Consider the following 21,799-nt stretch of genomic DNA (forward strand, 5'->3'; position numbering starts at 1 on the left):
TTCAGTGTTCTTTTAAAATGTTCCAAATCTAATTAGATGCTAATACAATTAATGATTCTTATTTAAAATAAAAATATAGTTCGGCTTCCAGAAGAAATCTAAATTCTGCTTTAAATCTTACTAACTCCTACTTTTAGGTGACAAAGCACTAATCCTATTTCTAAAGTGTTTGAAATTGGACTATGATTAGATTTTTCTGTGTTGCCTACAAAGTTTAAAAAGTTTGTGAATCCATACACTAAAATTACACTATTAAAGGTTCTGCGGAATCACCAGGCATAATGCAGTTATTATTTAAACTAATACTGGAAAACGGGCTCTGTTTAACAATTCCGTATTTTTCTTTTACTGTATAGCTGAACACTCATTCCAATGTATGTTCTTTCAAAGTGGTGCCTCAGGAAATTGCTCTTAAACTCTAACCAGGCACAATAATTATCTCCAGTATTATCTGGTTCTGGACTGGGGAACATGCTTTATAAATCAGTCTTTGTTGGCATAAGGGGACAAAATTGAACTAAAATTATTGCAGACCATGGTATATGAAATGGTGTCTTGACATTTTTTCCAGTTTCTTGCAAATATTATCCTTAAATGTTTGTTTTTAAAATATAGCTATATGATTATAAGAATACAATTCAATAAATCACAGATGAAAAGAAATAGCTTGCCAATATAGCAGGAATAATTTACTTTTCCAAAGTAAATTTCCATATATCATGTTTTTTTCTACTAGAACTAACATGGATATTGAAGACTTCTCTCAGGACCTAAGTTACTTCTGGCCCTTAGTGAGTCTATCATCTCCCAGAAAACAAAGCTATCCCCCATTAAAACAAATGTGATTGATTCACTCATGAAAATTGAGTACCACATTATACAAGGCTTGGACATCAGGATAATGTCAAGGTCATGGACCCTCTTAAATTTATCAGGTCAAATTAACCAACTTCTCCACAACTTTCCAAGAATAAAAGGTAGCTAAAACAGCACAGAATCTGGCAATCTCTTCTCTAATGTTTTCTGTGCTGGGAAGACTGGGGGCTGTCATGTGACACATTTGAAAGCCATCAAATCAAGAGTCCAGGGAAGATGACAGAGTAGGAAGACCCTAAGCTCACCTGCTCCAAGGGATACAACCAGATAACACCTATTCAGTGTAACAACCCAGAAAAGAACCCAAAGACTGGCAGAACAGACTCTCCACAACTAAATGTAGAGAAGAGGCCACATCAAAGAGGGTAGGAAGGGTAGAGATGCAGTTGGGAGCTAAACAGACCCACAGGACTGTCTGTGGGAGGGAGGAATGCCCTGGTGTGGAGTGGGAGAGGAGCAGACCCTCACACCAGGCACACCATGCCGGGGGAACCTGCACAAGGAAGAGGAATCCCTGTAACATTTGGCTTTGAAAACCAGAGGGGCAGATTTTGTGAGTCTTACAGTCAGTGGAGCTTAAAACCTGGAACTTTAAAAATCAGCAGGCTGGCCTCTGGGAGAGTTAGGAGGGCAATAAGAACCTGAGTCCCTACCCTTAAAGAGACAACACAACAAATAGCCCCACAGAGACATACACAGATGCTGCAGTTTGAAAAATGTCTGGGCTATACAGGAGGGAGATTTGTTTACTAATCTCAGAGCATGTGCTGGAGGGGCAGGGATCTTTGAGAGATTTTGAGAACAAAATTGCTGGAGGGTGCCATTTCCCTTCCACGACTCCCAGTCTAGATACACAGACACCTGCAGGAATAAGCATAGTGTCCATACTCTCTACCTAGCTTACTAACAGGGTGCCCCACCACTGCACACTTCTGCGGATTCACCCCCTCCAACTCAGCAGGAGTTTTGCCTGGCAGCTGTAGGTCCCCTCTCATAGCAAACCTGTATACTTTGCTGGCACCATGCACCCTGCTCCCACACTCTCCTGTGGAGTCGCCCTCTCTAGCCCTGTACCAGGAGTTTCTAAAGCAGCTCCAGGTCCCCTCCCACAGCAGATCTGTGCAAACTTTGCTAACACTGTGCATTCTACCCCTGCATTCTCCTACAGACTTGCCCCCTCCGTTACATCCTTTGCTGAAGCCCATCTAAAACAGTGCGAAAGCCTGGCAGTGTGCAAGAACCCCAACAGGGGTCAGAAGCACTCCAAAGTGATTCCTGCCCCAGGGAGAGAGGAAGATAACCACCATTCCAACTGCAGCCCTAGCAAGGGGCTGGGGGCAGACTTCTGGTCTGACTGTGGCCCCCCCCTCCCCCCCACCAACAAAATCTTCTCAGAGGAAAACAAGGGAAAACACCCTGCAGTTTAGTGCTATGACATCTCTGGCAAATGACTAACTAGTCTGATGCAACTCAAGCCCAAGACAGCCCCAGACTGGCCCACTAATGACACAGGTCCCAAACCCTGCCCACAACAGGGAAAGGGAGCTATTGCAAATGACTGGACTAAAGATAAATGCAGCTCAGCCACAATAGCAGGATGCACACAACACAGGAGACACTTCTGAAGCACCAGGTTCTGGGAAATGGGTGACATTGCACTGCAGGCCACTACTTTCAAGAGCAGGAGACATAGCTGATTTTCCTAACACATGGAAACAGACACAGAGAGCTAAACAAAATGAGACAGACGAATATATCTCAAATACAAGAACAAGACAAAATCACAGCAAGAGACCTAAACAAGATGGAGATAAGTAATATGCCTGCTAGAGAATTTAAAGTAATGGTCATAAAGATACTTCCTGACTTAAGAGTGGAGGACCTCAGTGAGACCCTTAACAAAGAAAAAACATAAAAATTAATGAATCAGAGATGAAGACTCAATAACTAAAATTAACAATACAAAAAATGGAGTATGTAGCAAATAGAGGAAGTAGAATTGATCAGTGACCTAGAGGACTGAGTAATGGGAAGCAATCAAGCTGAAAAAGAGAGAAAAATTAATAATAATAAATAAAAATAGATTTAGGGACCTCAGTGACACTATCAAGCATAATAACATGCTCATTATACAAATCCCAGGAAGAGAAGAGAGAGAAAAGGGGCAGAAAATGTATTTCAAGATATAATAGCTGAAAAAATCCCCAATCTGGGGAAGGATACAGAAATCCAGATCCAAAAGGCACAGAGAGCACCCAACAAAATCAACCCAAAGAGGTCCACATATAGTAATTAAAATGGCAAAAAGTAGTGATAAAGAATTTTAAAAGCAGTAAGAGAAAACAGTTACATACATGGGAAACCTCATAAGGCAATCAGCTGATTTTTCAGCAGGAACTGCAGGCTGGAAGAGAGTGCCAGGATATACTCAAAGTGATGGAAGGGAAGAATCTGCAGCAAAGAATATGCTATGCAGCAAGGTTATCATTCAGAATAGAAGGAGAGATAAATAGTTTCCCAGACAAACATAATTAAAGGAATTCATGATCACTAAATGATCCCTACAAGAAATGTTAAAGGGACTTAGCAAGTGGAAAACAAAAGCCATAAGTAAGAGTAAGAAAAATATGAAGCACAAAAGCAAAAAAAAAAAAATTAAGTATCTCTGTAAAAATCAGTCAAGAGAAACACAAAAGGATATAAAATATGATACCAAATATCTGAAACATGGGGGGAGGAGAGTAAAGAATGAGTTCAAAATTAAATGACCATCAGCTTAATATAGATTGCTATATACAGAAAGTGTTATATGTAAATGAATGGTAACCACAAATCAAGAAATAGTAATAGATATGCAAAAAATAGAGTAAGGGATCCAAGTATTTTGCTAAAGAAAACCAACTAATCATGGGAGAAGACAGCAAGAGAAGAAAGGAACAGAGAGGAACTACCAAAACAGCCATAAAACAAATAACAAAAGGCAATAAATACACACATATCAATAATTACTTTGAATGTAAATGGACTAAATACTCCAATCAAAAGACATAGGGTGACAGAATGGATAAAAAAGCTGGATGCATCTATATGCTGCCTACAAGAGACTCGCTTCAGACCTAAAACACTTACAGATTGAAAGTGAAAGGATGGAGAAACATAAATCATGAAAATGTCAGTAAAGAGAAAGCTGGGTTACCAATACTTATATTGGACAAAATAGACTTTAGAAAAAAGATGGTAACAAGGAACAAAGAAGGACATTACATAATCATAAATGGTGCAATCCAACAAGAAGATATAACAATTGTAAATGTTTATGCACCCAACATGGGAGCACCCAAATACATAAAGCAGCTAATAACAAACATAAAGGAAATGATCAACAGTAATACAATAATAGTAGGGGACTTTAACACCCCACTTACATCAGTCCATAGATCATCCAAACAGAAAATCAGCAAGGAAACAGCAGTTTTGAGTGACACAATAGACCAGATGGATCTAACAGATATATTCAGAACACTGCATCCTAAACAGCAGAATACACATTCTTCTCAAGTACACATGGAACATTCTCCAGAAGAGATCACATGTTAGGCCACAAAACAAGTCTCAAAAAATTCAAAAAGATAAAAGTCATACCATGCATCTTTTCTGACTACAATACTATAAAACTAGAAATCAACCACAAGAAAAAATACGGAAGGAACACAAACACAGGAGGTTAAATAAAACGCTACTAAACAATGAATGGGTCAACAAACAAAGAGGAAATCAAAAATATATGGAGACAAGTGAAAATGAATACACAACAGTCCTGGGGCACCTGGCTGGCTCAGTCAGTTAAGTGTCCAACTCTTGGTTTCAGCTCAGGTCCTGATCTCATGGGTCATGAGATTGAGCCCTGTATTAGGTTCAGGCTCAGCAGGAATCTGCTTGGATATTTTCTCCCTCTTCCCCTTTTCCCACTCATGTGCTCTGTCTCTCTCAAGTAAATAAATAAAATTAAATTTAAAAAAAGAAATAAAGACAACACAACAGTCCCAAATCTTTGGGTTGCAGGAAAGGGTGTTCTAAGAAGGAATTTTATAGCATTACAGGCCTACCTCAAGAAGCAAGAAAAATCCCAAATAAATAACCTAATCTTACACATAAAGGAATGAGAAAAAGAAGAACAAAAAAGTCCAAAACCAGCAGAAGGAAGGAAATAATAAATATCAGAGCCAAAATAAACAAAAGAGAAACTAAAAAACAAAACAACAAAAACAATAAAGCAGATCAATGAAATGAGGAGCTGCTTTTTTGAAAAGATCAACAAAATCAATAAGGTTTTAACTAGATTTAATACAAAAACAAAAAGAGGACTCAAATAAATAAAATCATGAATGAAAGGGGAGAAATAACAACTGATACCACAGACATACATAAGACTGTAAGAGTATTATGAAAAAATATATGCCAACAAATTGGCAACCTAGAAGAAATGGATAAAGTCCTAGAAATATATAACCTCTGAAAATTGAATCAGGTAGAAACAGAAAATGTAAACAGACAAATTACCAGCAATGAAATTGAATCAATAATCACAAAACTACCACCAAACAGAAGTCCAGAGCCAGACAGCCTCACAGGTGAATTCTACCAAACATGTAAAAAAGAGTTAAAACCTGTTCTTCTCAAACTATTCCAAAAAACAGAAGAGGAAGGAAAACTTCCTAATCCATTCTATGAAGCCAAGATTTCCCTGATACCAAAACCAGATAAAGACACTACAAAAAGGGAGAACTACAATATCTCTGAAGAACATAGGTGCAAAATTCCTCAAAAAATATTAGCAAACCAAATCCAACAATATATTAAAACAATCATTCATCACAATCAAGTGGATGCAATGGTGAATCAATATTCACAAGTCAATCAATGTGATACATTATATCAATAAAAAGACAAAAACCATATCATCATTTCAATAGATGCAGAAAAAGCATTTGACAAAGTACAAAATCCATTCATGATAAAAACTCTCAGTAAAGTAGGACAGAATGAACACACCTCAACCTAATAAAGGTCATCTATGAAAAACCCACAGCCAACATCATACTCAGTGTTGAATAACTGAGCATTTCTCCTAAGGTCAAGAATAAGACAGAGATGTCTACTCTCACCACTATTATTTAACATAGTACGATAATAAAAAGAAGTAAAAGACATCCAAACTGGTAGGGAAGAATTAAAACCCACACTATTTGCACCCAACATGATAGTATGTACAGAAAGCCCTAAAGACTCCACCAAAAAACCCTAGAATTGATTAATTAATTTTAGTAAGGTTTCAGGATAAAAATCAATGTAAAGACATCTGTGGAATTTTTATATACTAACAATGAAGCAACAGAAAGAGAAATTAAGAAAGCAATCCCATTTACAATTACACCAACAATAATAAAATATCTAGGAATAAACTTAGCCAAGGAGGTGAAAGACCTGTACTCTGAAAACTATAATGCACTGATGAAAGATATTGAAGAAGAAAAAACAAATGAAAAGATATTTCATGCTCATGGATCAGAAGAACAAATGTTAAAATGTCCATACTACCAAAAGCAATCTACAGATTTAATGCACTCTCTGTCAAAATACCGACAACATTTTTTCACAGAACTAGAACAAACAATGCCAAAATTTGTGTGGAACCACAAAAGACCCCAAATAGCCAAAGAAATCTTGAAAAAGAAAAACAAAGCTGGAGATATTACAATTCCAGAATTCAAGATATACTATAAAGCTGTAGTAATCAAAGCAGTATGGGACTGCCACAGAAATAGACCCACAGATAGACAGAATAGAATAGAAAGCCCAGAAATAAACCCACAATTATATGGTTAATTAATCTTTGACAAAGGAGAAAATAGTATGCAATGGGAAAAAGACAGTCTCTTCAACAAGTGGTGCTGGAAAAACTGGACAGCTGCATGCAGAAGAATAAAATTGGACCACTGGCTTACACCATACACAAAATAAACTCAAACTGAGTTAAGGAGTAAATGTAGACCTAAAGCCATAAAAATGCTAGAAGAGAGCAAAGGCTGTAATATCTCCAACATCGGCCATAGCAACATTTTTCTAGATACGTCTCCCGAGGCAAGGGAAATAAAAGCAAAAATAAACTATTGGAACTATGTCAAAATAAAACGTTTCTGCACAGCAAAGGAAACAATAAAAAAAACTAAGACAACCTACTGAATGGGAGAAGATATATGCAAATGACATATCCAATGACGGGTTAGCCTCCAAAATATATAAAGAACTTACACAACTCAAAACAATCCAATTTAAAAATGGGCAGAAGACATGAATAGATATTTCTCTAAAGAAAACATACAGATGGCCAACAGACATGCAAAGATGCTCAGTATCACTCATCATCAGAGAAATGCAAATCAAAACCACAATGAGATGCCACCTTTCACCTGTGAGAATGGCTAAAATCAGAAACACAAGAAACATGTGTTGATGAGGCTGTGGAGAAACAGGAACCCTCATGCACTACTGATGGGAATGCAAACTGGTACAGCCACTGTGGAAAAGAGTATAGAGATTCCTCAAAAAATTTTAAAATAGAATTACCATGTGACCCAGTAATTCCACTACTGGGTATTTACCCAAAGAATATGAAAACACTAATTTGAAAAGATATAAGCATCCCTGTTTGTTTCAGCATTATTTACAATAGCCAAATTATGGAAGCAGCCCAAGTGTCAATCGATAGATGAGTGAATAAAGAAGTGGCATATATATACTTATTTCATTTAGGAGTGTACTCCCTACATCCATCCATATCATTGCAAATGGCAAGATTTAATTCTTTTTATGGCCTAGTAATATTCCTACACAATATACTGCTAAGTGAAATAAGTCAGTCAGAGAAAGACAAATACCATATGATTTCACTCATATGTGAAATTTAGGGGAAAAAAAGCAAAGAAAAAAAGAAACAAACAAAAAACAGACTCTAAACAACAGAGAACAAACTGATGGTTACCAGAGGGTTACCAGATGGTTACCAGGTGGGGGGATGGGTGAAATAGGTGAAGGGGATTAAGAGCACACTCATCATGATAAGCACTGAATCATGTGTAGAATTATTGAATCACTATATTGTACACCTGAAACTAATATAACACTGTATGTTAACTATACATAATTAAAATTTTAAAAAAGCAATCAATTTTCAATTTTACCATTTGAAGTCACTAACTTTTTTTTTTAATGCCTTATTTCTTTTTGCCCAGTCCTTTATATCTACTATATAAGTAGATCTATGAAATAATTTAAGGAAGTGGAGAAAATAATCTTGTGAATGAAGTAAAATGCCCTTCTACTGAAGGCTTGCAAATATGGGCATGTTAATATTCTGGCCCTCTGCTATTAAAAAGCACTGTGCTTTGGGGCGCCTGGGTGGTTCAGTCGGTTAAGTGTCCGCCTTCAGCTCAAGTCCTGATCCTGGGGCCCTGGGATTGAGCCCCAAGTTGGGCTCTCTGCTCTGCGGGGAGTCTGCTTCTACTTCTGCCCCTCACCCTCGCTTGTGCTCGCTCACTCTCTCTCTCTCAAATAAATAAATCTTTAAAAAATAAAATAACAATAAAAAGCACTGTGTTTTAAAAGGGGCGGGAGAAGCTTATCAAGGAAAGACGTTCCATTTTACATGTAAATTCAAGGGAGCCCAGACTTGACTCATTGTTAGATTAACCTTGAAATCTCTACATTTTTCCAGCCAGATGAATGTGTCCTGCTGCAATAGTGTCTGTACGGTTCAGAAAGGAAAATGAAAGGAAGATGTTGGGAAAGCATTGGTATCCAAGGAGAGAACAGAAAAAAGTTAAGGATAGATTTAAAAAATCTCTAATAGGGTTCAAGAAGGTAACGTTACAAAAGTGGGGTGCCTTCTGAATGCAATTCATAAATCTATTGAAAAAGAAACAAATTAGAAGCCAATAATAAAATATTTTCCATCTTCTGATAAACAACATTGAAACATTATAATAAAACCAATCACATAGTTGTTTTTAGCCCAAGCAAACAAAGAAAAAAAGAATGATGTCCCAACATGATTTATGATTAAGGGATTAAAAAACATCTGCCTCTTTTACTCAGTGCTCCTGTATGTTAGCCAAAGTTTTACTGTTATGATAAGTTGGTGTATTTTTCTCTTTACTCCAACTCACTCTCTCCATCTCATTTCTCCTTGCCTATAAGAAATTGAGGCTCTAATAAGGTTTGTGAAAGGAAATGGGGTTGGGAGAGGAAAAGGAAGAATAAAAATGAAGACTTCCACTAGAAGTCTGGGTTGTGCTATAAAGTATCAGGTTCGGAATGAGTTCTGAGCACCAGGGCACCAGGGATGGCAAATGACAGAGACCAGGAGTAGAGCACAGTGGCTGTTAGGATGAGCTTTAGAACCAGGTATCAGGTAAGCTTTGATTCCAAGTTACCCTGTTACTACATGACCATGGACAAAGTGTTTAACTGCTCAGCTTTCTTAGCTGGAAATGGCATCATGTGCATCGTGCCTGTGACTGAGAGGGCCTAATGCACAGAAACACTCCCTGCCTGGTAGCCGTTAATGATGTTCTCTTGACTGAGGACTTTCCATGTCCTTGATGATTTAACTTTACCACTCCCTTCTATCCAGCAGGCAGTTTATTTGAGCCTCTCTGAGAAGCCGGTGAAGGGTATCATAGTAGTGGGGGCCTCTTCCCATCACCAACCCCACAGCCAGGCCAGAGTAAATGTCCTTGGTACATGGGTGGCTCTCGATCCTTCCCTGAAGCTTCATTCCAAATCCCACATGAGATGTCCTTAACAAAGCTTGAATTCTTGGCTTACTAATGCAGACCCTTTTAGAGTAGCCAAGGGAAATTTCACTGAGATTTCAGCTCTTCTGACTCATATTTTGTCACTATCACCTTCCTCTTTTATTCTAAATTCCAGCATTAAGCCAGGTTTGTGAAGTTGGCAATTTGGATGGCATTTCTGCGGTCTCTTAAACTTTACTTGTTCTTTAGGTAATGCTGAAAACTGATAACATTTCAGTTTCATGTTGCACAACTGAACAATTTTAGCCTTCAAAATTGGGGCCATAGAAATGCACTTTATATGTCTGGTTGGTGGCTTTTCTCTGCAGATGTTGCTCCATGAGTTTCTGTAGATCTATGGAAGATCTTTCATTCTACTTCCCTACACTGGGTTCCTATGCAGGAAGAAGCCCTCAATAAACTGCAGGTTTTAGACCTTTCTTGGGGACTGTTTCAGGCTTCTATGAGGGCGCCTATTTTCCTGAGGCAGAACAATATGGCCCCACAAATCTTAAATAAAATCAGCTGAGAAAGAAATCATGCTTAAAAGCAAGTATTCCTTTTCTTTTGGCAGGTCCTAATTAGTTTTGGTGGCCATTAAAAAAAAAAGGAGTGGCTAGAAATCATTTTATGCCATGTCATTTAAATAATTAGTGTTCATTTCAACTCTCCATGTAAAATGATGAATAGGCAAATCATTTTGCCATCTATAACATGGAACCTTAAATACCAGTGTGTTGTTGGAACATGGCACCAAGAGAAATCAAACTACTATAATATTTTGGAAATTGTACAATCATGTTCTTTTTAATAAGATTGTACAATTTCCAAAATATTATACAATTGCTAAAGTATCAGGGTATTTTCAGACTGCTAATTTAGCATTTATATGATAGAAAGAGGAGAGAATATCTGAGCACAAAATGTTTCCTAATACAAAAAGTACATGTGAAAGGAACAAAAAATTTGGTACAAAACATACTAAATGTTAAGAATGTTCCCACATTTTCCTAATTTATAATTTTAAAATTAAATTATTTCTTGAATTTTTAACTTGAATTTTTTTGGAAAACAAAGTTGTTTTATATTTGCTGCTATTTGGAACTTCTTTTTTAAATGATTTTTGTTTGCTCCTGACATAATCTATTGTCCTTGTTCTTGTTTTGCATATATGAGTCTTGGGCATATAAACTGTTCTTGAGCTGGTTTTTATCAAGTGTGAGCCATTATGAAATAGTCACTCTCAAATGGTACTTAACTTAAAAGCAGAAAATAAACCACAAATAGGGAGGCCCCTTGATGGGCTCTGATTGCCTCGGAGAACTATGCCTGCAGTGTGTGTGCTTGCACGTGTGCAAGATGGGCAGATGCGTGTGTATTAAGAGCGTGGTATGGTGTATGTGCCTGACAGACAGGAGAGCATATGAGTCCAATGCATCTATTGTTAGTGTCTCAGAAATACGAAAACAATCTCTGTAAGAAGCTTAGCCAGATACCAAAATTACCTTAAGATGAAGAACAGAAATAAGAGCCAATCTAAAATGTTTCCTAATATGTTCTGCTATCTCTCCCCAAGCCACTGAAAACCCTCATTAAGTTGAGAACATGGTGATTTTGGAGGGAAGAACGGTACTGACACAATCTTCAAAGGGAAGATTCACAACTATGGCAGCACCCGCTATTTGGCTGACATTTGTTCTCCAGCCAGCTTTTAGCTGAATTCACATTAAAGTGCACCATGTGTATTTCATTCAAGCTCCAGAGAATTGGAATTCCTGCCAGTACCACCCAGTAAGCCCCTGAAGAAGCAGCTGCTTGATCCAGGATGTGCTTACATCCATGCAGAACTGCTCCAATTTTTCCCACCTGGCACTGACCACTTGAATATCAAGTATCTAGGAGGTGTCCCCAGTCCTCAAAGACCCCAGAGTACTGGCAGTGGTCCTCACAGGACCCAGAGGCAAATGCAGGGGAATAGATCCTGCCACAAGATCTCTCCTCAGCTTTGAAAAAAATTCGACTTGATAGTTAACAAACTCTTGCTGGATGGGAGTAATGTAGAAGATTTAAAAGTATATTAAATTTTCCCTGTCCTAGGCTTTCCCTCCAGAGCAGTCACTACAAGTACTTATTTATAGCCCCCACTAGATTATAAGCTTGATGAGGGCACAGACTGCATCTGTCTTGTTCTCTGCCCTCTCCTGGTCCTGTCATATATAGCTGCTCATTAAATGTTTCTTTAATAAGAATGAGATGGGAGAAGACTTCATGGAAAAGGGGAAAAGGTAGGACTTGCATTGTCTTTGGAAGGATATTGAGGGTAGGTATAAGATGATGAAGAAAGATGTTATAGATAAAAAGAAAATAGGAATTCCAAAAGGGAGACAAAGAGAGAGAGAAATGGATTCCACATTTTGAACACTGGTTTGTGCACTGTTGGGGCAGGTGTAACAGACAATTGTTGATGAACGACTACAGGGGCTTGAAGTATAGCATAACAAGTATTTGAGGCAAGGGACCCATGGAAACCCCAGGAGTGGATACCATCTCAGAGAGTGGGTGTGAGGCAGGAGGCATGAGGGCTGGGTAAGCATCTTGGCACGAGGTCCACAAAGACAGAGCAATAAGATTCGGAGACAAGAAGAGAGAAAGAGAGAGAGTAACCCAAAAAGTAGACTAAGGATATCCTTATCATTTAAGGATAAAGACGGTTTCTTTTATCTCCTTCTCATATCAGCTGGTAAGCTGGCAGGGCCCCTTGCTGCTGGCTCCCAGGTAAAGTCTTCCCTTGAGAAGGGGCTTGCAGGCATGGTGCAACATCCACACGCTCACTATTGGACAAGTTACTTTACCTCTCTGAAATTCAGATTTCTCAGTAAAGTTGGGATGACACCTGCCTGTTGGAATTGGGATAAAACTGTTAAAATTAAATGTGATAAGGTATCTAAAGCACCAAACACACAGTACTTGACACATCACAGAAGAGACCGATGATAGATAGATGATAGATAGATGATAATATAGATACAGATATAGGTATAAATATAAATATAAGATAGATATAGATACAAATATCATTTTCTTTCTCCCATTGAACCACTTAGTCCTAGTCTCAGAAGACAAGTTTAAGGCCTCACGTGGCCCCTAGTTAATGTGTGATCATGTGCCTCAGTTTCTTCACTGAGGAAACGAGGGACTAGGATGTTCTATCTCTAAACTACCTTCAAGCTCTAAAATTTTCTAGTTCTCAGAATATAAGGAGGAATGGTTGGGATCACATATTTAAGCTTTTTAACAATGTGATTTCTCAGGAGAGGCAGAAATTACAAAATAACTAGTCTTCTCTTAACCTCTTCAATAAGCTTTAAGAACACCAGGAAAATGCTTTCTGATCTTCTTCCTCACACAGGTAATGGATGTGTCCGTGAGACTTAATTCTTAGGAGAATCACCCATGAGTGAACAGAAGGACTAAGTCCACGAGAGAAACTCCCTGCCTTCCCTTGAGGTGCTGTAAAATTGTGTCAGGCTCAGACAGAGACACTAGAGTGAATAATGAAAGCACAGGTGGTGGCTATAAATGCTGGAGAGGAAGGATATCAAATGCAGAGACAGCATTACATTGGAAGTACATTTCTACACAAATCCTCATGGTGTTTGTTTAGTAAGTATACTATCTCCGGAGCCATAGGCTTTCAGAACATAACAATTATGTCACAAACCAGACTTACTGCTCCCCTCCCAGCACCCCCCCCCCCCCGCCCCCAGCCAGGATTCTGCCATAGGCAGGGGCCTAAGAAACCCATGGTGAAATGTCTCAGTCCCTGTCCCCTACAGACCCTCCCACCAGATAATAATGACTTTTGTGATGCTGGCCTTATTCTTTGGGTCCTGCCACAGCCCTCTCAGGATGGGGTCTTATACAGAGACAGCACTCAGAAATGCAGGGTAAATGAATAAAAGGTAGGAGGCATGCCCCCAAAGTCCTAGTCACCCTCAGTAATGGCTAACAGTGCAATGCAGTATGAAGCTCTCTAAGCCTTTTTTAAAATTTGTTTCATATTTTCAGCCTGTATGAGTTTAGATAATTAGTGACAGAGTGCTTCCATTCATTTGTTTTGAACAGTTCTTTCCTGCTTTGAAGCATCTCCTCAAGAAGCCCTGGGTCTGATGGGAGAGGTAGCAGATGCATAAATAGAAATTACAGAGCCGAACGTAAGTCATCATAAAGAAAGTAAGCAAAGCACCATGAATATTTAAAGGAGAGGGTGACATTCGAGGAAAACAGAAATGTTTCGTGGACTGAGTAGTATTTGTGTCAAGATTCTGAGTAACAGAAATAAAAGGAGGAAGATGACATCTTAAGCAAATTATAGAGTCTGAGCAAGGCATGACGGCAGAAAGTGAGGAACACATCCTGAAAGCAACTAGTCAGATTAAATGTAGGCTAGTTAGATAAATTAAGTTAAATGCAGGCTGGGGATTGTAGGAGTGAAGGCAGAAGCACAGGTTCAGGTTTTATTGTGAAGAGATTTTATTTACCGTTCAATTATGTAAGCCATAATATTTTAGCAGGAAGAACAGGATCAAAGTTTAGGAATACTAACCTGAAAATTGGATTAAAAAAGAAAACATCTGGATTCTGGGGCTCTCACTAGAAGACTAAATGCCTTGCTCCCGAGAGTGTGGTAGGTAACCAGCAGCTTTGGCACCACCTGGACCTTGTTAGAAATGGGGAAACTGGTCGTCCCAGACCTACGGAATCAGAATCTATATTTGAACAGGATCCCCGGGTGATCGGCATGCTCATTAAAATATAAGAAGCACTGGTCAAAGGAGGGCTGAGGGGAGCCTGAACATAAGCAGCTGCTCAAAGATGGCAGAGGAGACCAAGAAGAGATGTGGAGAGGTAATGCAGGGCATCTAGGGCATCTGAAGCTTTGCACTGGGACCAAGAGAATGGTGGGGTCATTCTCAGGAATCTCAGGAAGGAAAGGATGTAGAGCTCATGGGATGATCGGAAAGGTGAAATTTTGCCTTCCCTTACAGAGATGGAGGAGCCTGCAGGGAATACCTAGGTATAGATGCCCAGAAGGTATCTGGAGCACATTAGATCCCAAAGTCCATTTACAGCAATTAAAAAACATAAAAAAAATCACCTGAAATGTTGGAATAGAGTAAGAAAATGTCACAACTAAGGGAAACACAAATGTTATCTAGTCCAACCCTCTCTTGTATTGGGAGGAGTTGTAGACCCAGGAAGAGGAAGTGATTTTGACAAGTGACTCAGAAAAATACCTCATCCAGATACTTGTCACCTGACTGCCAACCCAGGGCTTATTCCACTTCACTGTTACTCTAAAAATATCAGCCTTGGGAAGTAGGAATGCTGAAACTGGCTTCAAGGAAGATATGGCTAGAAATCCCAAAAGAATCAGGGGAAGATTTAACAAATGCCTCAGCAAGAAAACTTCAGTTTTGTAAACTGGCCACTTTGTACGGTTCACAGACTTCGGTCAGGTTTCAGGGTTATTTCAGAACATACTTAGTACTGGCATACCAAGACCAACTCTAATCTGGAAAGTTTATTATATGATAATCATACTAACTAGCATTTATATAGCACTTACTATGTGCCTGGGACTGTATATATAGAGAGACTCACTTAATACAACAACTACATGAAATAGGCACTGACATTCTCCTCCATTTTACAGATAGAGAATCTGAGGCAAAAACACATTAAACAACCTATTCAATGGTCACACAACCAGTAAATGGTGCAGCTAGGATTCAAACGTGCAACAGCTTAGGAGGTGATCATATGTTTTTCCTCATGTTCATGTAAAACTGTAGAACTTTCGACAAGCATCAGTTCTGACTCCACACGCTGTTGGGCTAACAGAAGTGCTTGGCTTGGGGTCATGCATTAGTCTCTATCCTCTTTGGTTAATCCATGTGCAGTGCTGATCTAACACTGGCTTCTATCCAGTGATGTTAATCCACTTCCATATCCTTTTTAACGCTTTTCAGCCCCATTATCTTTGGGTCATTTCTGGTGACCACCTTAATGTGTTTGCCTTCCAGTGTGTTTCAGTAACAGGACTGCTTCTATTGTTTTCCAAGGACAAAGCCTTCTTAACTGGGTTTTCCCTTCTTCAGCTTTGGAGTTGAGATACCTGTCCGGTGGAGTTGGGTTTCCTTGGATGGAGCCCGGGGGCACTGGCTGTGGTTGGCTACTCTTTCGATTCTGAGGACGATTCCTCCAGCATGCCACCTGTACCTCCTTTGCAGCACTGTTTGGTAACCCTGCTCCAACTGTGTTTCCCTTGGAAGATGCTGGCACAGCTTCCCTGGAATAAATCCTCCCAGCTGGAGAGAGAGCCTGGGCTGAGGGCGGGGTGCAGAAGCAGAGACTGTCTTATGGGGACCTTCATTAATGGCCTTGTGGGTTGCCTTGATTTTCCACACGTCTGACCAAGTCAATTTCCTGTTTTGGATCTCTTTCCTTCTTGTCAAATCCCAAGTTTTCTGCTCTTCATTCTTGGCCTGCCTGTGTGGGTGATTGATTTTAATTATTCTGCTTGAAATGTACCAAGTGTTTGCCTTCTGGAAAAAAGTCCGGAGCAGTGTCAGAAGGACCCAAAGTTTAGTTTCTCCAAATTATAAAACAAAGTCTATTGTCTTTCCTTCCTCCCTCTCATCTTTTTTAAAAATTAAAAAAAATTAAATTTATATACAATAAAATTGACCTTTTAAATCTATGATTCTATGAATTTGAACAAATGTAGAGTCATGTAACCATCAGCATAATCAATTCTTTTTTTTTAACTCCAACTCTTGGAACAAAATATTAAACAAACATGCTAATACTCCATAACATAATAAAACTATTATTAGCATAAGACTTGGTGGCTTTTCTTTCCATAAAGACTGTTATTCAAGACATTTTAAACATTGCAATGTTTTGTTTCTCTTTAAGAGGAACTTCTAGTTCCTGAATATACAGATATAAATAAACAGGATTAACACTTTCATGGTCGAATACAATTGATTCTACCAAGTGTACCTTTAAATTTCTTGGACTAGTTAATATGAATGGTGTTTTTGATGATTTGTTTTAAAGACTCTTGCGTTTATTACTTTGAGCAGTTACTTATTTAGGGCAAGATAGGTAAATCTTATCCAGCTGAGAAATGATGTTTACATCTCATAATGTAAAAAACAATGTTGCAAAAACAAAATAAGGGACACAAATGTAGTCAAGTTTGACTCTCACTTCGAAACACAATTTCCAGATTTGGGGAAAAGTAATCATCTCGTGAGAATGTGGCTAAGGGGAACAATCTGTTTTCAGCTTTGTATTTGAAGCCAAAAAATATAGGGTAAAAAAGAATTTGATTAATGAAGAATAATCTGTATGATTCTGAATGGCAAAACAAAACAAAAGCTCAGAAAGTCCACTTAAATAGTCTTGACTTTTAAGTTCTTGAGAAAAAATATTTTTTCCTTAGATTTCTTTATTGAAGAGTCTTTGCACACTCCATCAATTTCTCTCTCCCGCCTCTCATTCTCCAAGACCCAGCTGAGAGAAATCTTTCTCTGAAAAGCATTTCTGATTCCTCAGGGTGGAATTAGCCATTCTCTCATCTGTGTTCAGCTCAAACATTTCCTAGAGATAAACCATTATGTGCGACAAACCTCTCTTTATAAGTCTGTCTTCCCCCTTGAGCTGTGAACTCCATGAGTAAGGGGCCATGGCTTATTCACCCTTGTTTTGACAGAGTCCTGGCAAAGAACCCACTTGTTAATGAATGAAAAATGAATGAATATCACTAAGCAGTTGATTAAATGGCCAATATTTATACTCATTCAATTAATATTGTTAGTTAGGCATAGCAAGATGTTGGGAATACAATGATGAACAAAAATTTGTCTTGGTCTTGCCCTTGTGGAGCTTACAATCTGGTGAGGGAGAAGAACGATAATAAATATCAATTTTATAGAGGGTGTATTTTTATGATTGCTGGAATGCATTTTAAATCAAGTGGGTTAATATAATTTGCATTATCATTATTATGGCACTACTAAGTTTTGATATTACTCTGATGAGATTTTAGTTTCAGCAAAGGACTACTAAATATGACACTAACATAATCATAAAATTTATGGGTGTTTTTATTTCTTGGGTTTTCTTGTTTGAGTTAAGTTACCATATATTAAGTTTTATATATTTAATATTAATGGAATCTGGTAAAGAGAACAAAGAATTCAAGTTAGGAGATGACAATTCTAATTCCAGGTCTGCCACTAAGCAACTCTGTGTCCTTAAATGTTAAAAGATCTCTCTTCTCAGCATACAGAGCTCTAAAAAAGGATGTTATGAGGCCTAGATAAAAACTGTAAAATCTAATAAATTTAAAAATACAATGATATTGCAAATTTTAGATAAGTTATCCAATTCAAGCAAGGGAGTATTTATTGAGTGTCTTCTCTGTTAGGCACACTGGCCCAGTTAACATAAATGAGGAATCTGGGAAAGGGAGCTACTCTGTAAGGAAAATAAAAAGAGTTTGATTCTAGATTTTTTTAGAATTAACTACAACTTATCTGGGAAAAAGAGGAGAGGAGAGTGAAGGTCCACATGGCATTTAGTTTTCTAATTTATACTTTCAGTTCTTGTAGGAGAATTTTGAGATACTTTTGACATTATCCACAGTGCCCACAGTTGAAGGGACTGCCCACTTAGAGTTAGGAATCCCTACTGCAGACAGACTCAGAGGAAATTATAACTTATTCTTCAGGTTTTAAGAAACTTTCATCTTGAGAATGTATCATATAGAAATGGTCTCAGCATTGATGTTGTTAGCATCAGTGGATTATTGAAGACCTTCAAACAGGCCATTCAGTGGAGAAGGTAAGCCTCTCAAGCCGAGTTTCTTAGTAAAGCAGGTAGGAGGGAAAAAAAGCTTTAACCACCAGAGAGCCTTTCATGTATATTTTTGTTACATACTAGAATTTGACACTAAATTAAACTTGCATGAGTGCAAGTGAAAAAATAAAACTACTACCTCAACCTAATACCATTTATACTCTATAAATTCTGGTGAAATTTGAAAATCTCTGAAGGTTGAGGCATGACAGGCTTGATGTTGAAAACTTGCGACCCAATCGATGCAGCTGCATGTGCTGCATATAGTGACACCAACAGAATGCGATGCTAGTGCCTTTCTCTTCAAAAGGCTTGAGTTATATTTATGATGATATTTTTATAAACTAGTGGTTTGTTAGGCTGATCTAGTAACTTGCATTCAAATCGGCCAAATGCTGATGGCAAACTGTTTTTAGAAAATGGTTTGAGGGGCGCCTGGGTGGCTCAGTAGTTAAGCATCTGCCTTCAGCTCAGGTCATGATCCCAGAGTCCTGGGATCTAGTCCCGCATCAGGATCCCTGCTCGGTGGGAAGTCTGCTTCTCCCTCTCCCACTCCCCCTGCTTGTGTTCCCTCTCTCGCTGTCTCTCTCTCTGTCAAATAAATAAATAAAATATTTAAAAAGAAAATGGTTTGATTAAATACAAGAAAGCAAAGGGAAAGAGAGCATCCTAATTTTCTGTTTACTCACTGGTATTTTGTTTTCCTTCATCCCAAGAAAGAAGCAGCCTGCTTATGTTTTGATAATGCCATTTACCTGTCAGATGGTGCAGGCAGGGGGCAGCTGTTTACCATAAAGATATCTTAGGAAATGACAATGGTGCTGTCTACAATGGCAGATGCTATGTGATACCATTTCTTAGTGGTAGTCCCTGCTGAAGTGTAGTAGGAGGGTTTTCTAAAGAACAGACCAAGATGTCAGGAATATATATGCTGATGCCAAAGTCAATGCAAAATAAGTAGTGAGGAACATAAAATCCTCTTTGAAGGACAGAGGAAAGATTCAGAAAATGGTTAAAAGCAGGCAACGCCCACAAAGTGTGTTGAGAAGGGAGCTGGTAAAACTGTCTAATAGTGGGGCTGAAAGTGGAAAAGCTGTGGCCATAGTTACTGGTGCCAGATTGTAGCAGATGTTTTCATAATGGAGGTTAAGGAACAGATTTGATGATGGAGGGAAGAGAAAGCAAAGCCCAGAAGTCTTCAGATGATTGGAACTAGGTTATTTTACCTGGGTTGATCTTCCATTGAAGAACATTAAGAATTCTCCTCACAGTCACCAAAGAAGAATCAAGCTTCCACATATGCAGTACTGGACCCAGCCCTGGGCTCCACTTGGATGACAGGCAAGACAAATGATGGCAGCAGTTCCAGAAAAGGGAGCCCCAGGGAGAGGGAACTGTAAAGCTAAGGTCCATGAGAAATGGAACAGGGAGACAAGGGGTTGAGGAGAAACAGGACAAGTTTCCATTAAATGTTTTAAGAGCTATCATATACAGTCTTGGTCTGTGAGTTCCTAGAGGCTGGGCTAGAAGCCATTCAAAGGAGTCACAAAGTGTATAATTAATCTGAACATAAGTTTAACCAGTATGTTGGATAAGCAAAGTGTGGGGGTATAAACACAAATGAAAGTTGACTTTCACATCACACTATCTCTTTAAACCTGCTCTTTGAGAGTAGTCTTTCTCTACCTGGATGAAAACTTGGGCAATTCCATAATTTTTCTGTTCCCTTTTAGGTAAAAGAAAGTTCTACAGGTACTTAAAGTAAAAAAAAAAAAAAACACAGCCTCAAACCACTAATTAGAAATGATGGGGTCCAGGGAAGATAGCAGAGTAGGAGGACCCTAAGCTCACCTTGTCCCATAGATACAACTAGATAACACACGCATCAGTATAAATAACCCAGAAAACTACCTGTATATTGGCAGAATAGACTCTCCACAGCTAAATATAGAGCAGAGACCACATCAAAGTGGGTAGGAAGGGCAGAGATTGATGTTCTGAGCTAAGCGGACCCATGGGACTGTCCACAGGAAAGAAGGATGCTGTGGACATGGAAAGCTGGAGAGAAACAGACTCTGACACCAGGGAATCCACTCAAGGAAGACAAATGCCTATAATATTTGACTTTGAAAACCAGAAGGGCCAAGTTTCATGGGTTCCTAAAATCAGTAGGGCTTAACACCTAGAACTTTAAAATTAGTAGGCTCATGGGAGAGCTGAGAAGGTGAAAGAAAACAAAGTCCCCACCCTTAAAAAGATAGTACAACAAATAGCCTTATGGAGATATGGCATAGAAGCAGCAGTTTGAAAAACACCTGAAATATATGGGACAGAGATTTGTTTACTAATCTCAGAGCCAGGAACAAAGGAGTTGATGGGCACCATTTCCTTCCCCTGCCCCCTAGGATAAACACACAGACACCTGTGTGGCACCAACACCCACTACCTAACTTGCTAACAGTGCACCATGCCCTTGCATTCTCCTGCAGACAAGCTCCCTCCAGCCAGGCCTCAGTTCCAGGTCCTGTTCCACAGCAGACATATGCAAACCTTGCTAACACCATGCATCCTGCCCCTGCACACTTCTGCAGATCCACCACTTCCAAACAGGCCCACCTTGTCGTGACAGCTTCAGGTGCCCCCAGCTAGTGCAGACCTTGCTGACATTGTGCAGTCCACCCCCATGGTCTCCTACAGTTCAGTGCTACTGCATTTCTGGCAAACACCTGGTCTGACTCAACACAAGCCAAAGGCTGCCCTGCGCTGGACCACTAACAACACAGGGACCAAACACTGCCCATAACAGTCCACTCAAGATACCTGGACTGAAGGCAAAAGTGGCTCAGCCACAACATCAGGGTGCACACAATATATATAGGAGAAACTCCAGAGGTGCCAGGTTCTGAGAAACAGGGGACAGGGCACTACAAGGCATTACAGGACCTCTTCTTCATGAGGCCACTACTTTCAAGAGCCGGAGATGTAGCTGACTCTCCTAACACATAGAAATAGACACAGGGAGTTAATCAAAATAAAGGGACAGAGGAATATGTCCCAAATGAAAGAATAGGACAAAATCACAGCAAGAGACTAAATGAAATGGAGATAAGCAATATGCTTGATAGAGGATTTAAAGT

This window comes from Mirounga angustirostris, unplaced genomic scaffold (assembly GCF_029215605.1).
Source record: "Mirounga angustirostris isolate CCGP_5_RB_7025 unplaced genomic scaffold, mMirAng1.0.hap1 SCAF_4, whole genome shotgun sequence".
Classification (NCBI taxonomy): domain Eukaryota; kingdom Metazoa; phylum Chordata; class Mammalia; order Carnivora; family Phocidae; genus Mirounga; species Mirounga angustirostris.